Genomic DNA, 16625 nt, shown 5'->3' with positions numbered 1-16625 from the left:
GGACCTCTGCTTGGTCTACGTAGATAGCCTGCCCAAAGTTCCAATTTGCCTTTACAGACTGGAAGGTCCTCCACAATTCCGCTTTCACTGATTGCGGTGGGGTTTTGGGACATAGAGGAAGTCCCACACAGCCTCATCTCTTGGCCTCAATCTCTAACATAATCTCCCTTGGAGCATAGGGGTAGTCATACCCATATTCTAAAACATATAGGAGTGATATCTGCACTTAGAAAAACGCATATAAATATAAAAATGAGGCAGCCAGCTACATAGGTAGATTACAAACCTAGAAAATATGTAAAAAAGGGAAAAGCAGCGCCAGTACAAATGATATATAATTCTATATAAAAATATAGGTAAGAGTCCAAAAACTATAAGGCAGTCCAGAGTCCTTTAAGAGGAAAAGGTAGGAAAAAACAATCCAGGGTCCCCAAGCACCAGTGATTCAGTGTGAATGAATAGGCACCCAATTGTGACAGCCAAAAGGAATGCTTACCAGAAGCATTTGACCCTCATATGATAGAGAGGTCAAATCAGGCAAGAAAATCAACCAAGGCAAAGGATCACCCAGAAGGATAAAAAGACAAAAACTCCTCCCCAACCGATCACAGAGACAATCGCGTAATCATAAAGCTGAATTGTTCCAAGTGTGTGCAACCCTCCGTTTCTCAGTTCCCCAGCATTACCTCAGAGCAATGGACAAAACAATAGGGATGTAACGATATCAAAATCTCACGGTACGATACAATTTCGATATTGACCTCACGGTACGATATTTATTGCGATATTGTGGAAAAGCTAACGGTATTGTTAAATACTATTTAATGACCACAGATACACTACTTGAATTCCATCAGTATGATAGTGGCACTGGTGTCAGTGTTTTTTTTTTTCATTTAATTTATCTTTAGACCCACAATCCTGAGCCTGTTCCTTCCTACGGCTCCAGTTCTCTAAGTTCTCAGTAATAATAACGCCATGACCTTGGGAATAATGCCCAGCAGGGGATGATTGGGAACAGCTACTTCCTCCCCTGCTGGCTGCTGAGCGAGGAAGATGCCCTACTGAGCTGCCATATTGGAATGGTGACGTAGAATGGGCGGCCAAAAGGGACACAGGGCCTGGTGGAGTAGCTGCACATGGAGGGAACTGGAGCGTCTTCCCCCCCTTTCTGATAGCTCGAGGCTTTGGTAGGCATGCAGGGTAACGCTGACAGCAGTGTGAGTTCATTTTTACACAGCACCATATTGCTGAAATAAACAGCCACTTCCTCCTAAAATGTTGCACAAGCTCACCTCACTTACACCCGTGACATTACACTCACCGGCGGTCCGGTGTCTTGCTCTTGCCTGTGTAGTGTGGTGCTGTTTCCTGGTGCCTGGCTGCCTGCCTGCCCTGGAAGCTGCTCCGCCGAGTCCGACTCCGCCGCTCTCGTGCGCTGGCTCCGCCTCCGCCCCACAAGCCCGCCCACCCACACTGCTCCAAACCAACTGGCAGCCGCTCGCCTCGGCTCGGCCAGTAAGCAGTAAGCACTGTGCAGCATAGGGAGGTAACAGGTGAGTGACCGTCCGTGACAGACGGCGGCCAGACCAGTGAATTTGACTAATAATCGAGTCCCAGCCGTGGCTATTTTTTTTCTTCTAGCGGCTGCCCCTGATCATCTGCCGCCTGCAAAACCGTGCCCCAACCACGACGATATTGGGACACGGTAACCATCGCGATACCGCGATGGCGGCAATATCGTTACATCCCTACAAAACAATAGTGTAGATTGCACAAATAATGGTTTCATCAAAAAGTAGTGCACTTACATTTATGTAGAAAACAAGAGACATATAAAAGATAATTTGAAAACCGCAGCATAAAAGCGTGCTAGACGTCCGGTGTCCAAGTCCGTCTTACGCGTATCGTCAAAGGAAATGACATCGTCAGAGGCGTGGCTATAGGAACATCAGCACGCATGTAAATAGCACAAAACCGAAAGTTACAGATGCGGAAATGACCAGCATCTGGGCTACAGCCAAAAAAAACCTGAAGTAGCCGTAAGCCAGGCTGAATACAAAACTATGAGCCCGGACATATCAAATGCTCAGATGGCTAACAACAAACCAGGGGCACTGAAATTAGCTGGTAGCACCAGCAGGGGGCAAATCATACAACAGAACAATCGTCCAGATGTAAGACCAATGCATATAAAAACACATAACATATCTAGGTGATTGAAAAAGATAGTGATAACAATCATATATAATCAAAAAATCGACAAAGGAAATCAGATTATAAATTAATAAATTAATAACCATGGCCAGCCACAAAAAAATTATATTTAAAAATCATAATAAAGTGAAAATAAATTAATCTCCTGAACACTAAATTTAATATCAACAATGTTATTGTCAACATGTGTAACCAATAAGGATAATGTCAAAAACCAAAAAGGACCTAATCCAACTGCTATTATTTATATGGCAATTGACATCCCATTCGATGTTCATACCCCACGGAGAGTAAGTCCTCATGTCAAAAATCCAGAGGGTTTCTAACCTAGAGATTTCCCACCAGACATGACTACCTCTCCAGTGGGGGATGAACTTGTCAATGCCCCAAATTTTAGTGCCTGCAGGGTCTTTATTATGGCATAGAGCATAGTGTTTTGACACACTATGATTAGGAAAACCCTTCCTAATGTTTTTTAGGTTTTCTCACTGTCAATGTTTTTCTCACTGTCAATGTCCTGATAGTGCGGCCAATGTATTGAAGGCCGCAAGGACATTGAAGGAGATAGAAAACATTAGTGTATGAACAACTAATGAAGGCTTTAATCAAGTGGTCTTTAGAGGTGGCTGTAGAGCGAACCTCACAAAACCTTCTACCAGTTAAAGTGTTAACCTGGCATACTGCGCATCTCCTACATGGAAAAAAGCCAGTGAGGTTATGAAAGAAAGGGACTCGATTGGGTTTATCGAGAACGTTTGGAGCAATGTGCAAACGCAATGGTTCAACACCTCTGAAAACAACTAGGGGGGTCTCAGGTAATTGTGGACCCAACGGTACTAAAAGCAAAAAGAACAAAGAAAGGGCGCACCGACCTAGCGCATTATCCTCAATAAAAGGCTTTATTTAAGTAACATTAAAAATGGCTACTCACAGACGTAGATAAAAGTAAAACGTGTCAAGCTGGATTGCTCAAATGTCCGTGTTTAGTCCATGTAATCGTCCATGACCGATGAGATGACTGACGCGTTTCGAGGCCACCTGGCTCTGAGGAAGAGGCTAGGCCTCGAAACGCGTCAGTCATCTCATCAGTCATGGACGATTACATGGACTAAACACGGACATTTGAGCAATCCAGCTTGACACGTTTTACTTTTATCTACGTCTGTGAGTAGCCATTTTTAATGTTACTTAAATAAAGCCTTTTATTGAGGATAATGCGCTAGGTCGGTGTGCCCTTTCTTTGTTCTTTTTGCTTTTAGTACCGGTGGACTACCCCAGTCCGATAAGGGCAGCAAGACCTTAGCCATCTGAGAAGCCAGTTGTCAGTCCCGTGAGGAGTGTGGTCGAGGGGCTTGGATACCAAGCGAGGAGAAGGGTGGTTTCACCTTATTGTTTTTTGGAATTGTGGACCCAACACCTTATCGTTTTTGAGGACTCCCCAGTGTTTTCTGAAGATGCGTTTCACATCTCCAAATTGTTTTGAATACATGGTGATAAAAGAAAAACCCAAACGGTCAGAATTGGTCGACACCCTTGTTTGTTTATTCAACAGAGTAGATCTATCAAGATCTCCGACCTCACATAATACTATATCCAAACCTGCCTCATCATATCCTTTAACCAAGAATCTATTCTTTAGTAACAAGGCTTGGCTGAAATAGTCATCTTTTTTGGTGCAATTGCGACGGAGACGCAAAAACTGACTCTTGGGTACAGAGCCCAACCACGAAGGGTGATGACAACTGCCCTGCTCAATGTACCCATTACGGTCAGTGGGTTTGAAATACGTACTCGTCACGATAGCACCACCCTTAATTTCAATATTGAGGTCGAGAAAATTATTCCTCTCACTACTGGCCTCATGTTGCAGGATAATTCCCATTGAGTTTGAATTAAGGTCACCAATGAAACTGTCTAATGACTCCCTATCGCCATCCCATAGGAGGAGGACATCATCGATGTAACGCCGCCACAGAACCAACTCTGATGACATCCTCCTCCCACTTGGCCATGAATAGGTTGGCCATACTTGGTGCAGACCATGGGGACTCCTCTATTTTGAGCAATCATCTGACCCCCAGTCCCACTCGGTCTCTTACTCTGGTTTCCATACATCCATCCCCTTCTCCAAGGATCCATAACGATGTTGAAAACTGGAAGACCCCACATCGATGACCCCGGCCTCTTCCTCACTGCACGCACTTGCATCCTTGGTCACTGCAGGCCATATACTCCCCTCTGCCTTTATTGGAGCAGATCGGGTATCTGCCACTGCAGTTTTCTGTAAAACAAGTGACCGCTCCCCGGCCCTCACTACCTGCATGCACACGGTTTCGTACGTTCGGGTTTCTCTCATCTTGCACACTGTAACACCGGCAGATGTCACAGAGCCCAGTTCCATTAACACTCTGAGCATTCCTCTTCCTCTGCCCATAAAGAGTCCCAATTCCGCAGCCAACAGGGCACGAGTGACCCCAGTCTCCCATGTCACAATCAATTTTCTGGGCTGACCTTCACTCCTCTCTGCCTGCAGCAACAGATTGCGGTAACATTCAGACACTGACTACAAACCAGGCCCAAATGTTCCACGCCTGCTCTGGTACACAACGCCAGTTTTCCATCAGGTACCAATCGCACCCCTGTATCCCACAGGGTCGATGTCGGCTTTCTGGTCTGCTCTACAGGATCTCCGCCAACACGTGGAATAGCTCGATCTGGTACTTGCCATTTTGCTCCTTCACACACGTGTCTCCCTCTTAGCTCCATCCAAATGCGGAAGTAATTTATAGGCTCCCTTCCTCTTTCCGGATTGACTGTGCATGAGTGGCGTTTCCGCCCATGACTCCAGATTAGCTGATTCTTTGGCGATGGCTCCTCCTGCTAGGCAGATCTCTTCAGCGCACGCTTTCCCGAGTGGTATAGTAACTTTTTTAATGCCGCTCCATCTCAGCTCAGCTAGCATGAATGTCACTGTAGAGCAGATTGTGCTCTTCAATCCACAAGCATCCGCCACCTTTGTCTTTACCAGGGCCTCAGCTGCACCTCCATCTCTCCAGGACAGCTGACCCTCTTTGCTATTTAGTAGAACTGTCCCGCTGTCAGACATTGCACGGCCGACATTTCTCCTCATAGCACTTGTACAGGCAAAACCACCATACTGTCTTGGAAAAGTGTCCCGCTGTCATTAGTTGCATGATCAACATTTTCCCCTCAGAAGGCATCACTTGGGATTGAGGGGAAACGCGTCGAGTGGAGTAGCCGTATCATCACTTTGCGTTGTCCACCCTGCAGGTGGCCGTGCACGATTGTATATGCTGGAACTTTTCATTTACATTGTAAGTGCCATCTTTTATTTCTATTAAAGTGATCTTAGGGTAATGCACTATCCAGCTTTTTATTTATCCCCATGTGAACCGAGCAATAATTGGAGAATATTTTTTTTTTTGTGTAAATATTTTTTATTGAAATTAAATGCATACAATGCAAATGAACAACCGTACGAATACTGTAATACATTAACATGGTACAGGCTTAACGAAAATACAACATTACAAGCCGAACAATGCCTGACCCAGGGGGGGGGGAGGGATCAGGGAAGGTACAGGGTAGGGTAGGGTGGGGTAAGGATGCAGTAAAAATATCAGTGACAACAGTACATATTACAAAACAACATTAGAGCTTGGTTATTTTGTGGCCCAGAAGTTCCATTGAGAGTTAAAAGACTGCAATTTCAATTGGTTGACGGCGATAGCCTTCTCATATTGATAATTTGTTTTTAGTAAGGTCACCATGTCTGATAAGTTCGGGGCATCTGGTGTTCTCCATTTACGTAGAACAACCGTTCTGGCTGCAAGCAGTACATGCGTTACCCATGGCCTAAACATGATGGGGATTCTATCTATACCCAGGTTTAGTAAAGCCAAAGCTGGAGACGGTGAGGTCAGACAGCCTGTGTGGGAGGATACGTAGGAGAATACCTGGTTCCAATAGCTACGTAATGAGGGGCACGACCATAGTATGTGGAGCAGAGTACCCACTTGGGAGCACTCCCTCCAGCACAATTGGGAATATTTCGGGGAGAAACCCGCCAATCGAAAGGGAGTGTAGTACCACCGATTCGTTATCTTAAGAGCCATTTCCCAGTGATTGGCACAGTGGGAGTATTTGTGAATCGCTTTGAGTGCTGCCCTCCATTCAGTAATAGAGAAGGTCGTAGTCAGGTCCTTGTCCCATTTGAACATGTGTGTAGTCTTGTGAAATGTCACATTGTCTAGCAATATGTTATAGTAAGCTGACAGCTTAGGGGTGTTTCCCGAAGTGTCTGTGAGTACATCCCATATTTTCCCGTCCACTATAATTTTGCGCAGGGGGTTAGACAAGAGGAAATGTGTTACCCTAAGCACTTGGTAAAAGGAGTGGTGTGGGAGAGCATACTTGCGAATGAGGTCGGGAGTCGAGATCAACGAACCATTGTCATAGAAGGAATTAAGAGATCCAAGGCCCCAGCAATTTAGTAAGCGCATGGGGAGGTCAGGTATATGTGATTGGAGGATAGAGATCGGTAACTGGGTTTCGGATAGTATGTCTCTTTCATTGAGTGGAACCGGAGAGCGACGCCACACCCTTAGTGATTCTTGCATGGTAGGAAGTAGTGAGTGAAGATCCCAAGCCTTCCACTTATCACTCAGAAGTAGAGCCTTGAGGTCCGAGATGGGTGCAATGTCTCTCTCCAGGTCCACCCAAATCGGGTGTTCAGTGGGGTGTAGCCAATGTCATAACTGAGTCAAAACAGTAGCCCAATAGTACGTCGGGATGTCCGGGATTGATGCCCCCCCAAACTGTTTCTTCCGAACGAGAGTCGCGAAGGCACAGCGTGGGTGCTTGCCCTCCCATACGTAGTTCGTCAAGGTTCTGGATAGTTTAAGAAGGTGTGTCATTGGGAAATGAATAGGGAGTGCCCTGAATAAGTACAGTAATTGGGGCAAGATAAACATTTTATACACCGCCACCCTGCCGCTCCATGAGAACCACAGGGGGCGCATACGTGAAATGTCAGCATTGATTTTCGCCTGTATTCTGGTCATATTTGTCGATAATAGTTTGGCGGGGTTTGCAGGGAGGTCTATGCCTAAATAGTGTATACTATCCGACGACCACGGAATGGGGATACTGCCTGCAAGGGATTCCTGGGATTTGGAGGGGACCCCCATGTTAAGGACCGTGGACTTAGACGCGTTTAATTTGTAGTACGATATTTTGCTGTATGCCTGAAGTGTGTCATACGCAGCCGGGAGGGATGTGTGCGGTTGAGTAAGCATTAGGATAATATCGTCCGCAAATAGATTTATCTTGTGGTGATAGGATGGGAGAGAAAAGCCCATTATATGTGGGTTGGATCGAATGGTCCCTGCCAGGGGCTCGATGACCAAATTAAAGATTGACGGGGAAAGAGGGCAGCCCTGGCGTGTGCCATTCGATATGTGGAATTGCTTGGATAGTGTGCCTGAGGTGTACACTTGTGCTGTTGGAGAGGAGTACAGCGCTGTAATAGCTGATAATATGGGACCCTGAAATCCAAACTTCAACAATGTGGCTCGCATGTACCCCCAGTGGACCCTATCAAATGCCTTTTCGGCATCCAAAGTGAGTAGCACCGACGGGGTCTTGGCTGCATGAGCCAAGTGCATGATCCCTAGGATCCTTCTGGTGGCGTCTAATGTTTGTCTACCAGCTGTGAATCCCATCTGGTCTTTATGAATGAGGGACGGCAATATGTCTTGTAATCGCCTGGCAAGTATACGTGCATAGATTTTGGCATCGGAATTAAGTAAGGAGATGGGGCGGAAGTTAGCAGGAGTAGTGGGGTCTTTCCCTGGTTTGGGCAAGGTGACAATGTGGGCTCCTAGTATGTCAGGTGGGAGTGAAGACACCTCCATAGCCTTATTGAACACTCCTGTTAAAGTGGGGCTTGTGAGTTGGGACGTGAGCTGGTAGAATTAATTGGAGAATCCGTCCGGCCCGGGTGATTTACCCTTGGGCAAGGAAGAGATGCTGGCTTGGACTTCAGTCAATAGTATCGGTGAGTTCAGCGAGTTCAATTGGGACTCAGTAAGAGATGGCAGGGATACGGCCGAGAGAAATTGATCAATTTCTGCCTCCGTAGGTTGGTGTTCGTTTGGGTCGTTCTGTAGGCTATACAGGGCACTGTAGAAGTTTGCGAATTCGTCAGCTATGGCCTGCGGGTGTGTGATTTTCGTTTTGGTCGAGGGCTGCAACAGATGTGCAATCCTGGACTTAGCCTGCTTGTGCTTAACCAGGTTTGCCATATATTTCCCCGCTTTGTTAGCCTGAAAGTATTGCTGTTGTTTGAGGTATTGAAGATGTTTGTCTGATTGTTCTAAGAGTAGGAGTCGGAGGTCCTGTCTCAACTTAATTAAGGCCGTCGAGTCAACGTCGTTCGGTCGGGCTTTGTTAGTGGTTTCCAGTCTGTGAATGTCATTCGTTAGGGATGAGATCCTGTCCCTCCTCTGTCTCCGAAGCCGCGACTGCTGCTGGATGCACACCCCTCTGACGAAGGCCTTAAGTGCACCCCACAGCACCCACGGGTCGGAGACAGAGGGTTCGTTAATAGTAAGGAACTCTCGTGTTTCCTTGGTCAGTCTAGTGCCACACCCTTCATCCTGTAAGACCCAGGAGTCACATCGCCAGATATGTGCCGGGGAGAACTTGGCAAATTCCTCTATGGTTATCTCCACCACCGCATGGTCGGACCAGGTGATGTCGGCAATCACAGAGGAAGTCGCCCTGTTCAGTAAAAATAAGTCTACGCAAAACAAATCTATCCTGGAGTAGGATCTATGTCTGGGCGAGAAAAAGGAATAGTCCCTTTCTGCGGTATGTTGGCACCGCCAAACATCATACAGCTTCTCTCTATGGAGAAGGGCCCCCAGGGACTGTTGTCGATCCCAGGGGGACGCCGAGGAGTCCAACCCAGGGTCGACAACAGTGTTGAAGTTCTCACATAGTAATAAGTGACCATATTTAACATCATATACTTGCAGAAGAACTTTCTTCAGGAAGCGAATTTGGTGTGAGTTCGGTGCGTAGATCACACACAGAGTCATTGGCATGCCATTGATGTCACAAGTAGCTATGATAAACCTGCCGTCAGGATCCAATACTGTTTTGTGGATTGTGATCGCCAAAGTGTCTCTGAACGCCAGCATCACACCCCGCTTCTTTTCATCACAGGAAGCAAACAGGATCTGTGGAAAGTTCTTGTGGGTACAGCGAGGTTGGCTGTTAGCTTGAAAGTGTGTTTTCTGTACAGCCAGTATGTCGGCTTTCCGGGAAGTAGCTTCTTTCCACAGGGAGCGTCTTTTAGCAGGGTGATTGAGGCCATTAGCGTTAATGGTTATTACCTTAATGGTCATGGGAAGTCATATGGATCCGCTGAACTTCGGGCACTCAAAGCAGAACAAAAGTTCACAAGCAGTGTACCATCCTTACTGTCCAGGGAGATGGGAGCAGGAGAAGAAAAAACAGGGATCGGGGTAGAAAAGAACAAAAAACTTAAGAAAGGGACTGTCTCGGCAGTCCGAGAGCGGAACTTTCCGCCAAAGAAACAACAGGAGGCCAGATAGAAGCACTATCCATGGCCTAGGACAAAGAATGTGAGTCCTTAGTTGACGTTAGGGCTGGAATGCGCTAATGGTGACCTGGATGATCTCTTGCGGGATGTCACTTGCCACTCTGCTTCCAATGGACGTAAAGGTGGAGAGAAGGGCGGTGGAACCTGTTCTGCTGGCAAGATGTTCCATCTACGGAGCACGGAGAGCCCTTCTTCCATGGATCTAATAGGCACAGAGGAGCCTTCATGCGTGACCAGAAGGGTCGCAGGGTAACGCCACTTGTGTTGCACCTGATGGTTGCGCAGAGCCTTGGTTATTGTTGATAGGTTGCGCCTAGCCTGCAGTGTGTGCTTAGACAGATCCGGCAGCAATTGTACAGTACTGTAAGGGTCTGGGAGTTGATTGATCTGTCTGGAAGCAAGCATGATGCGATCCTTAGCGTGGAAAAAATGCACCCTCATTAGAACATCCCTGCTAGGAAGGAGGGTTTGGGTAGACGGTGAATTCTGTCTATTAGAAGTTCAGAGTCCGGGATAGTGGGGACCAGCATTTTAAACAGGTCTGTTGCATATTGCAGCAGTTGTGTGGGGGGTACCGATTCTGAGACTCCTCGCAGCTTTATGTTATTGCGCCGACTCCGATCTTCCAGATCGGCGACTTTGTTTTTCAGCCAGGCAATTTCCTCGGATTGAGTATTCGTCCTGTCTATGACCATATTAATAGATTCAGCATGAGTGTTGACAGTTCGTTCTACAAGGTCTATCCTGGAGCCTAGGGAGGAGATCTCCTTAGTGATCTGTTTGGTATGCTGCTGCATGTCAGATTGCATAGACGCCCGCAGGGAGTACAGCATGTTTTTCATGGAGGACTCCGATATAGGGTTCCCCCCCAAAGGGTAGGCTGCAAAGGGGTCCCCATGTGTAGGGCTGAAGGCCGCAGAGGCCTGGTTGTTATAGGTAACTTCCATACCTGGTTCATGCATCGCTGGAGGAGGAGAGTCCCTGCGCTGTCTGTGTTTCGCCGGACTTCTGGATGACGGAGAAGGTGGCGACGGTGATCCCGAAGATTGGCCACTATCTGGGTTGGCAATTATGCGGTGCTGAGGTGGAGTGGTCGGGACATGTGGGAGCTTGGGGATCTGTGCTGGTCCTTGCTTCCCGTGCTGCCCTCCGCTCGTGTTCCCGCCGCCATTTTGGCGGAGCCCGGGGGCTTGGGAGATGAAGAATCCCGTTCGTTTGCTGGACTGTCCGGTGTCCTTCTTCCGCCTAGTCATTGCGGACGGTCTCCCGCGGGTCACGGATCTAGTCCGGGGTGGTTAGAGGCTGTGTGTGCCCATGTAGCGGCGTTTGTCCTGGGTGGCCGTGCGGAGCTAGCTTAACAAGCAGCCATCTTCCGCGCTGGCAGCCACGCCCCCAATAATTGGAGCATATTGAAGACGCATACCAGATAGGGGGATCATATGCCTGTTGTGTTTATCTTCATCTGGATGTCCGTGTCCCAGTACCCTGTTCTGAGTAGTGAGTCAGTCTGGAACCTGTGTGAATTGCACTGAACCAGAGATTTTTGGTTCTTGGAAGAGGTCTTCCCATGCATTGGGGCCAATTTATCCTAAAGGGCTCTTGATATATATGCTGATTTCAAGGCCTCTTTCTGGTAAGCTGCCATCTGATTTCTGTGTGTGGACACCTGGGGGTTGCATGCAGCACTGAATACCGCATGCGGTGTGAATCCAATCAACATCCATATACTGGTGTTATTATACAATTCAATATATTAAGGACTCAGAGACTTTTGTTTTGAGAACACCTTTAAGCATCACACACTTTTTACTTGATAGGTGGAATGAATCCTATTGTGTTATTGATACATGCAATTTCATACAACTGTCATCACTGTTGTCACTGAGATACCACTGTTATGCACCTTAGCACTATGCACTCTTCCCAGTTTCTTTTGTTAATTGCATATGGTTACACTGATTTTGTATAATCAAACTTTTTTCATTCAAGATTGTATATAATTTTATGTCTTTTTCATCCTGAATCTTTCTGAGCGTACTAGCACACATACACTTTATATCTCCCACAGTTCAGGGAGTTCTAGGTGCTGCTCTTATTGTTCCAGTCAGAAAATTCTGAACCCAGGGTTTAAGAGGTGTCAGGAGTCTTGCAAGGTCAGGACAACCACTGGGGTCAAGCATTTTTCAGCGGCCTTCATGTGAATAGTGCTACATTTGGGGACTCGTCCGGGATAAGCCTTTTGGTTGGCCGAAGAGATGAAGAGCAGATAGATCCAGCTGCAGCTGTCGCTTGGGGCCAGGAGCAAGGTAGCCACCTGGAGTTTTGCATGGTTATGAGGATCCCTCTGAAAGGGACGAGTAGCAGATGGTGAGAAAGGCCATGCCAGAGCAAGAGGCCCATCTCGTAGAAATGAGAACTGAATATGATATAGATTGTACTTATGCTCTGTCGAAATGGAGGATGGTCATACAGACCTGTTTCCAGAAGAATGCTGTGAGTTTGGCTGAAGGGCTGGAAGTTCAAGTGATACTGGTACTATCAGCCGGGGACCTAGATGAGGATAGCTCACAGGTCAGGTCAATAAGCCCAGCATCTGAGAAAGTTGAAGCAGCCATGGCTGGTTTGCCACCTGCTTCTTTCCATGCTGACAAGAGTAATCTGTTTGAAAGTCTGGTGAAGAACAGTACGGTCTCAGCCCATCAAGGATATAGGAGGCACATTCCCACCCCAAGTAGGGAGGAAGGGTTTGAAAGCTGGATGGATCAGGCTATATAAGCAGTGGAAGAGTGGAGCGTCCCAGAGGTGGTGAAAAGACAGAGGATAAGGGAAAGTCTTAAAAGCCCAGTGCCGGAACTTGAAGTCATTCATAACCTATGAGGGGGAACCAAACTGTGTGGCAATGGATTACATTGAAGCTATCTGTGATAGTGGAGAAATGTCCCGATCTAATGTAAAAATTCTAGCACACCCACCAGCACAAAGGATAGAGACTGCTCAAATATGTTGCAAGAATGGATCGGATCCTGCATCAGATCATTCTGAAAAAGAGGATTGATCCCCATAATGCTGAAAAACTTTGGTTTGAATGAATCCTGCAGGGTGCTAGGCCTAACCACCCAATTGTGTTGAAACTGTTACTGAAGGGAAAGTCCCTATTTATCCAGAACTGATGAAAGTAGTGAGAGAAGAAGAGGCTCTGCTGGAAGAAAAGAATCAAGGGCCCAAAGAGCTGTCTAAGCCCAGTCCAAAGTGGGAGAATGTGTTGACACTGATGACTCAGGTGGAGAAGAGCACTCTGGATGAGGACAGCTAGGAAAAAACATAGACGGGGGAATACTTTGGCTCCCCCATTGTCAAGCCTGTTGCTGAAACAGCCCCATTAGAATTACTCACACAGATTGTTCCTCTGAGCAGAAAGCAAGTAGAAGAAGAAATTTAGCCCCTTCTAACCAACAGATTGATCTGCCTCGAGAAGATGGAAACATTCGACACATTGGCTGTTGTATGTCCTAGGCCCCCTGGGGCTGAGCGAAACTCTATGCTAATAGGGACCAACACTGACCTGGTAAGAAGGCCTTTGGTCCCATTGATAGAGAAAGAAGACTTGGTATCCAAAGGAATACACCCTTAGCTGCATCATGCCTTTGAATGAACAGTTCAGAACAGAACACCCCAGCTGAAGAGGTGCAGAAGTTGTGGAGACTGTGAGCCAAGGAAAGGGTGTTGAAGCCTGGAGAGATAGTCTGTATGAAGGCTACTGTCAAGTTGACTTGGAACCAGCCAGGTCCCTTTGTTGTACTGGAGAAAGACGCTCAGCCAGGTGAAGCCGGGGTGGAGTTGGTCCCAGAGATAGTCCCCACCAAAGCCTTTTCTGGGAAGGGAGGGAAGGTACCATAGAAACATAGAAACATAGAATGTGTCGGCAGATAAGAACCATTTGGCCCATCTAGTCTGCCCAATATATCTGAATCCTATGAATAGTCCCTGGCCCTATCTTATATGAAGGATAGCCTTATGCCTATCCCATGCATGCTTAAACTCCTTCACTGTGTTTGCAGCTACCACTTCTGCAGTAAGGTTATTCCATGCATCCACTACTCTCTCAGTAAAGTAATACTTCCTCATATTACTTTTAAACCTTTGCCCCTCTAATTTAAAACTGTGTCCTCTTGTGGTAGTTTTTCTTCTTTTAAATATGCTCTCCTCCTTTACCGAGTTGATTCCCTTTATGTATTTAAAAGTTTCTATCATATCCCCTCTGTCTCTTCTTTCTTCCAAGCTATACATGTTAAGGTCCTTTAACCTTTCCTGGTAATTTTTTTCCTGCAATCCATGTACTAGTTTAATAGCTCTTCTCTGAACTCTCTCTAGAGTATCTATATCCTTCTGGAGATATGGCCTCCAGTACTGCGCACAATACTCCAAGTGAGGTCTCACCAGTGTTCTGTACAGCGGCATAAGCACTTCTCTCTTTCTACTGCTTATACCTCTCCCTATACATCCAAGCATTCTGCTGGCATTTCGTGCTGCTCTATTACATTGTCTTCCCAGCCACTCCAGTGATACCAGTCAGTGTTCGAAATGTCACTGATCACCCAGTTATCCTAGGAGCTCGCATTTTGATCGGGTGAGTGAATGCAGCCACTCCAGTGACCCCAGCAGAAATGGCAGTGAGGGGAGATGATGGTAAATTGAGACAAGAGCTTCTTTTTTCTTCAGAAATGTTACCTCCTGAGTGGCAGGGAAGAGTCTGAGGCCAGCTGTTAAAGTGGGAGAAGATATTTTTGCCAGAATGACTTTGATCTGAGGTGTACCAAGAGTGCCCAGCATCGGATTCGGTTGCAGGAAGATAAAATATTTCGAGAGAGGGCCAGGTGAGTACTGCTCAGTGACCTGAAAGATCTAAGAGAGCAGTTGGCTGAGCTGAAGAAGTCGGGAGTCATCCGGGAGTCCAGGAATCCTCACGCTTCCCCTATTGTGGTAGTGAGGAAGAAGAATTAACATTACGGATGTGTATCAACTACAGGACTATTCCTAATTAATGCACAACCCCACAGGTTGTATATTGAAGATGCCCTTCAATGTCTATCAAAGGCAAAGTTGTTCAGTGTGCTGGATTTGAAGAGTTGGTACTACCAGATACCCATGCACCCCGACCATAGAGAGAAGACGGATTCATTTGCCCACTGGGATTCTACGAGTTCAACGGGTTCCCCCGGGGATTTTTTAGAAGCCCCAGCCACGTTCCAGTGGTTGTGTAATGTTCCGGTACCTTTGGTACCCTAAATTACACTTTCCACAAGTGTATGCGCCCCACCAATTACTTTTGGAAAGGTGCGCATACACCTTTAAGACTGGAGCTGTCATCACTCAGCGCCGGACTAGATGGCTATTTAAGGCGTCGGCTCTCACTCACATGTGTTCGTTCAAACACCCTTATCTGGATGCTAACCTTGCTTGAAGCTTCCATGCTTGCAAGCTTACTTCGCTGACGGAACCTCGCTGCGCTGATCCCTGTATCCCGCTACTGGATCATCCGCCTCTCCTGAACCACCCTTCGGCTGTATCGCTAATAGTGCTAAGTACCCCGCAGGGGAATTCTCTATAAACTTATACTAAGCTTACACTATCTAGCTCTGCATAGTAAAGACTGTTTATTACATCTGCATAAACTAGATTGCTAGCTCTTGAGACTACTGCTACTTTTCTGCACTGGGTTGATCTCTTTTGTATGCCCCCCATATTCTATCATCTGCTATCATACAACATTGCTAAACCTTCCTGCATCCATCTGCTACTGTCTCACCTTCAAGTGTCTATCACCTATCACCTCCATTCAACCTATCCCTCAACCTTCATCATTGTGTTACCACATACATAAAGTCACTCTAGGAACCAGCTTGCTAATTGTGTGTATTTACTGGCTGAAATAAGACCTTCCACACATGATGAGTCATTGAGGTTGGAAATGGTATCTCAGCATATCTCTTACATGACTGCTGATGTGGAACTATTTCTGCAGCTGAAAATCCACACCATATAAGAAACGCAGGAGCGTTACAGATTGAACGAACCTAAAAATGGATTCAGCAGAAATAGTTCCAGAAATAACCACTCAGGTGACACAATTAAAACAGCAAGTATCTGCGTTAATACACGCACTTGCTGAATTAAAAGAAGACAATCAGGCTCTGTCGCAGCAGGTAATTAGACTGACACAACTTACCTCTGCTCAGTCCCCTGAACCTAAGATAAATCCCCCTTTGGTATTTACAGGCGATCGCAAAAAATTCTGCGAATTTAAAAACGCATGTGAGTTACTTTTTTTGCTAAAACCTCGTACCTACCTTACTGATCACATTAAGGTTTGTACTATTATTTCTTACCTATCAAGCGATCCTCGAGCCTGGGCAGATTCTCTTTTTGAGAAAAACGACCAGCTTCTCAACTCCTATGCCTTGTTCCTGGCAGAGCTCACTAGCCTATATGATGACCCCAATAGGCAGAGAACTGCTGATCTTCAGTTAAGATCCTTGAAACAAGGAAGGAGGCCTGTGGAAGACTTTGTCGCAGAGTTCAAGAGATGGACCCTTGATTCAGAATGGAATGATGCATCTCTGAAAACCCAATTTAGGCTTGGCCTATCAGAAGCCGTTAAGGACGAGCTCGCCCGAGCGGATCTGCCAAAAACCCTGGATGCATTAATACAACTCAGTATTACCATAGATAGAAGACTACGAGAAAGAAAGGCTGAAAA

Source organism: Pelophylax lessonae (assembly GCF_965119305.1).
Source record: "Pelophylax lessonae genome assembly, chromosome: 1".
NCBI lineage: Eukaryota > Metazoa > Chordata > Amphibia > Anura > Ranidae > Pelophylax > Pelophylax lessonae.
Note: the sequence above shows the minus strand (reverse complement) of the source record.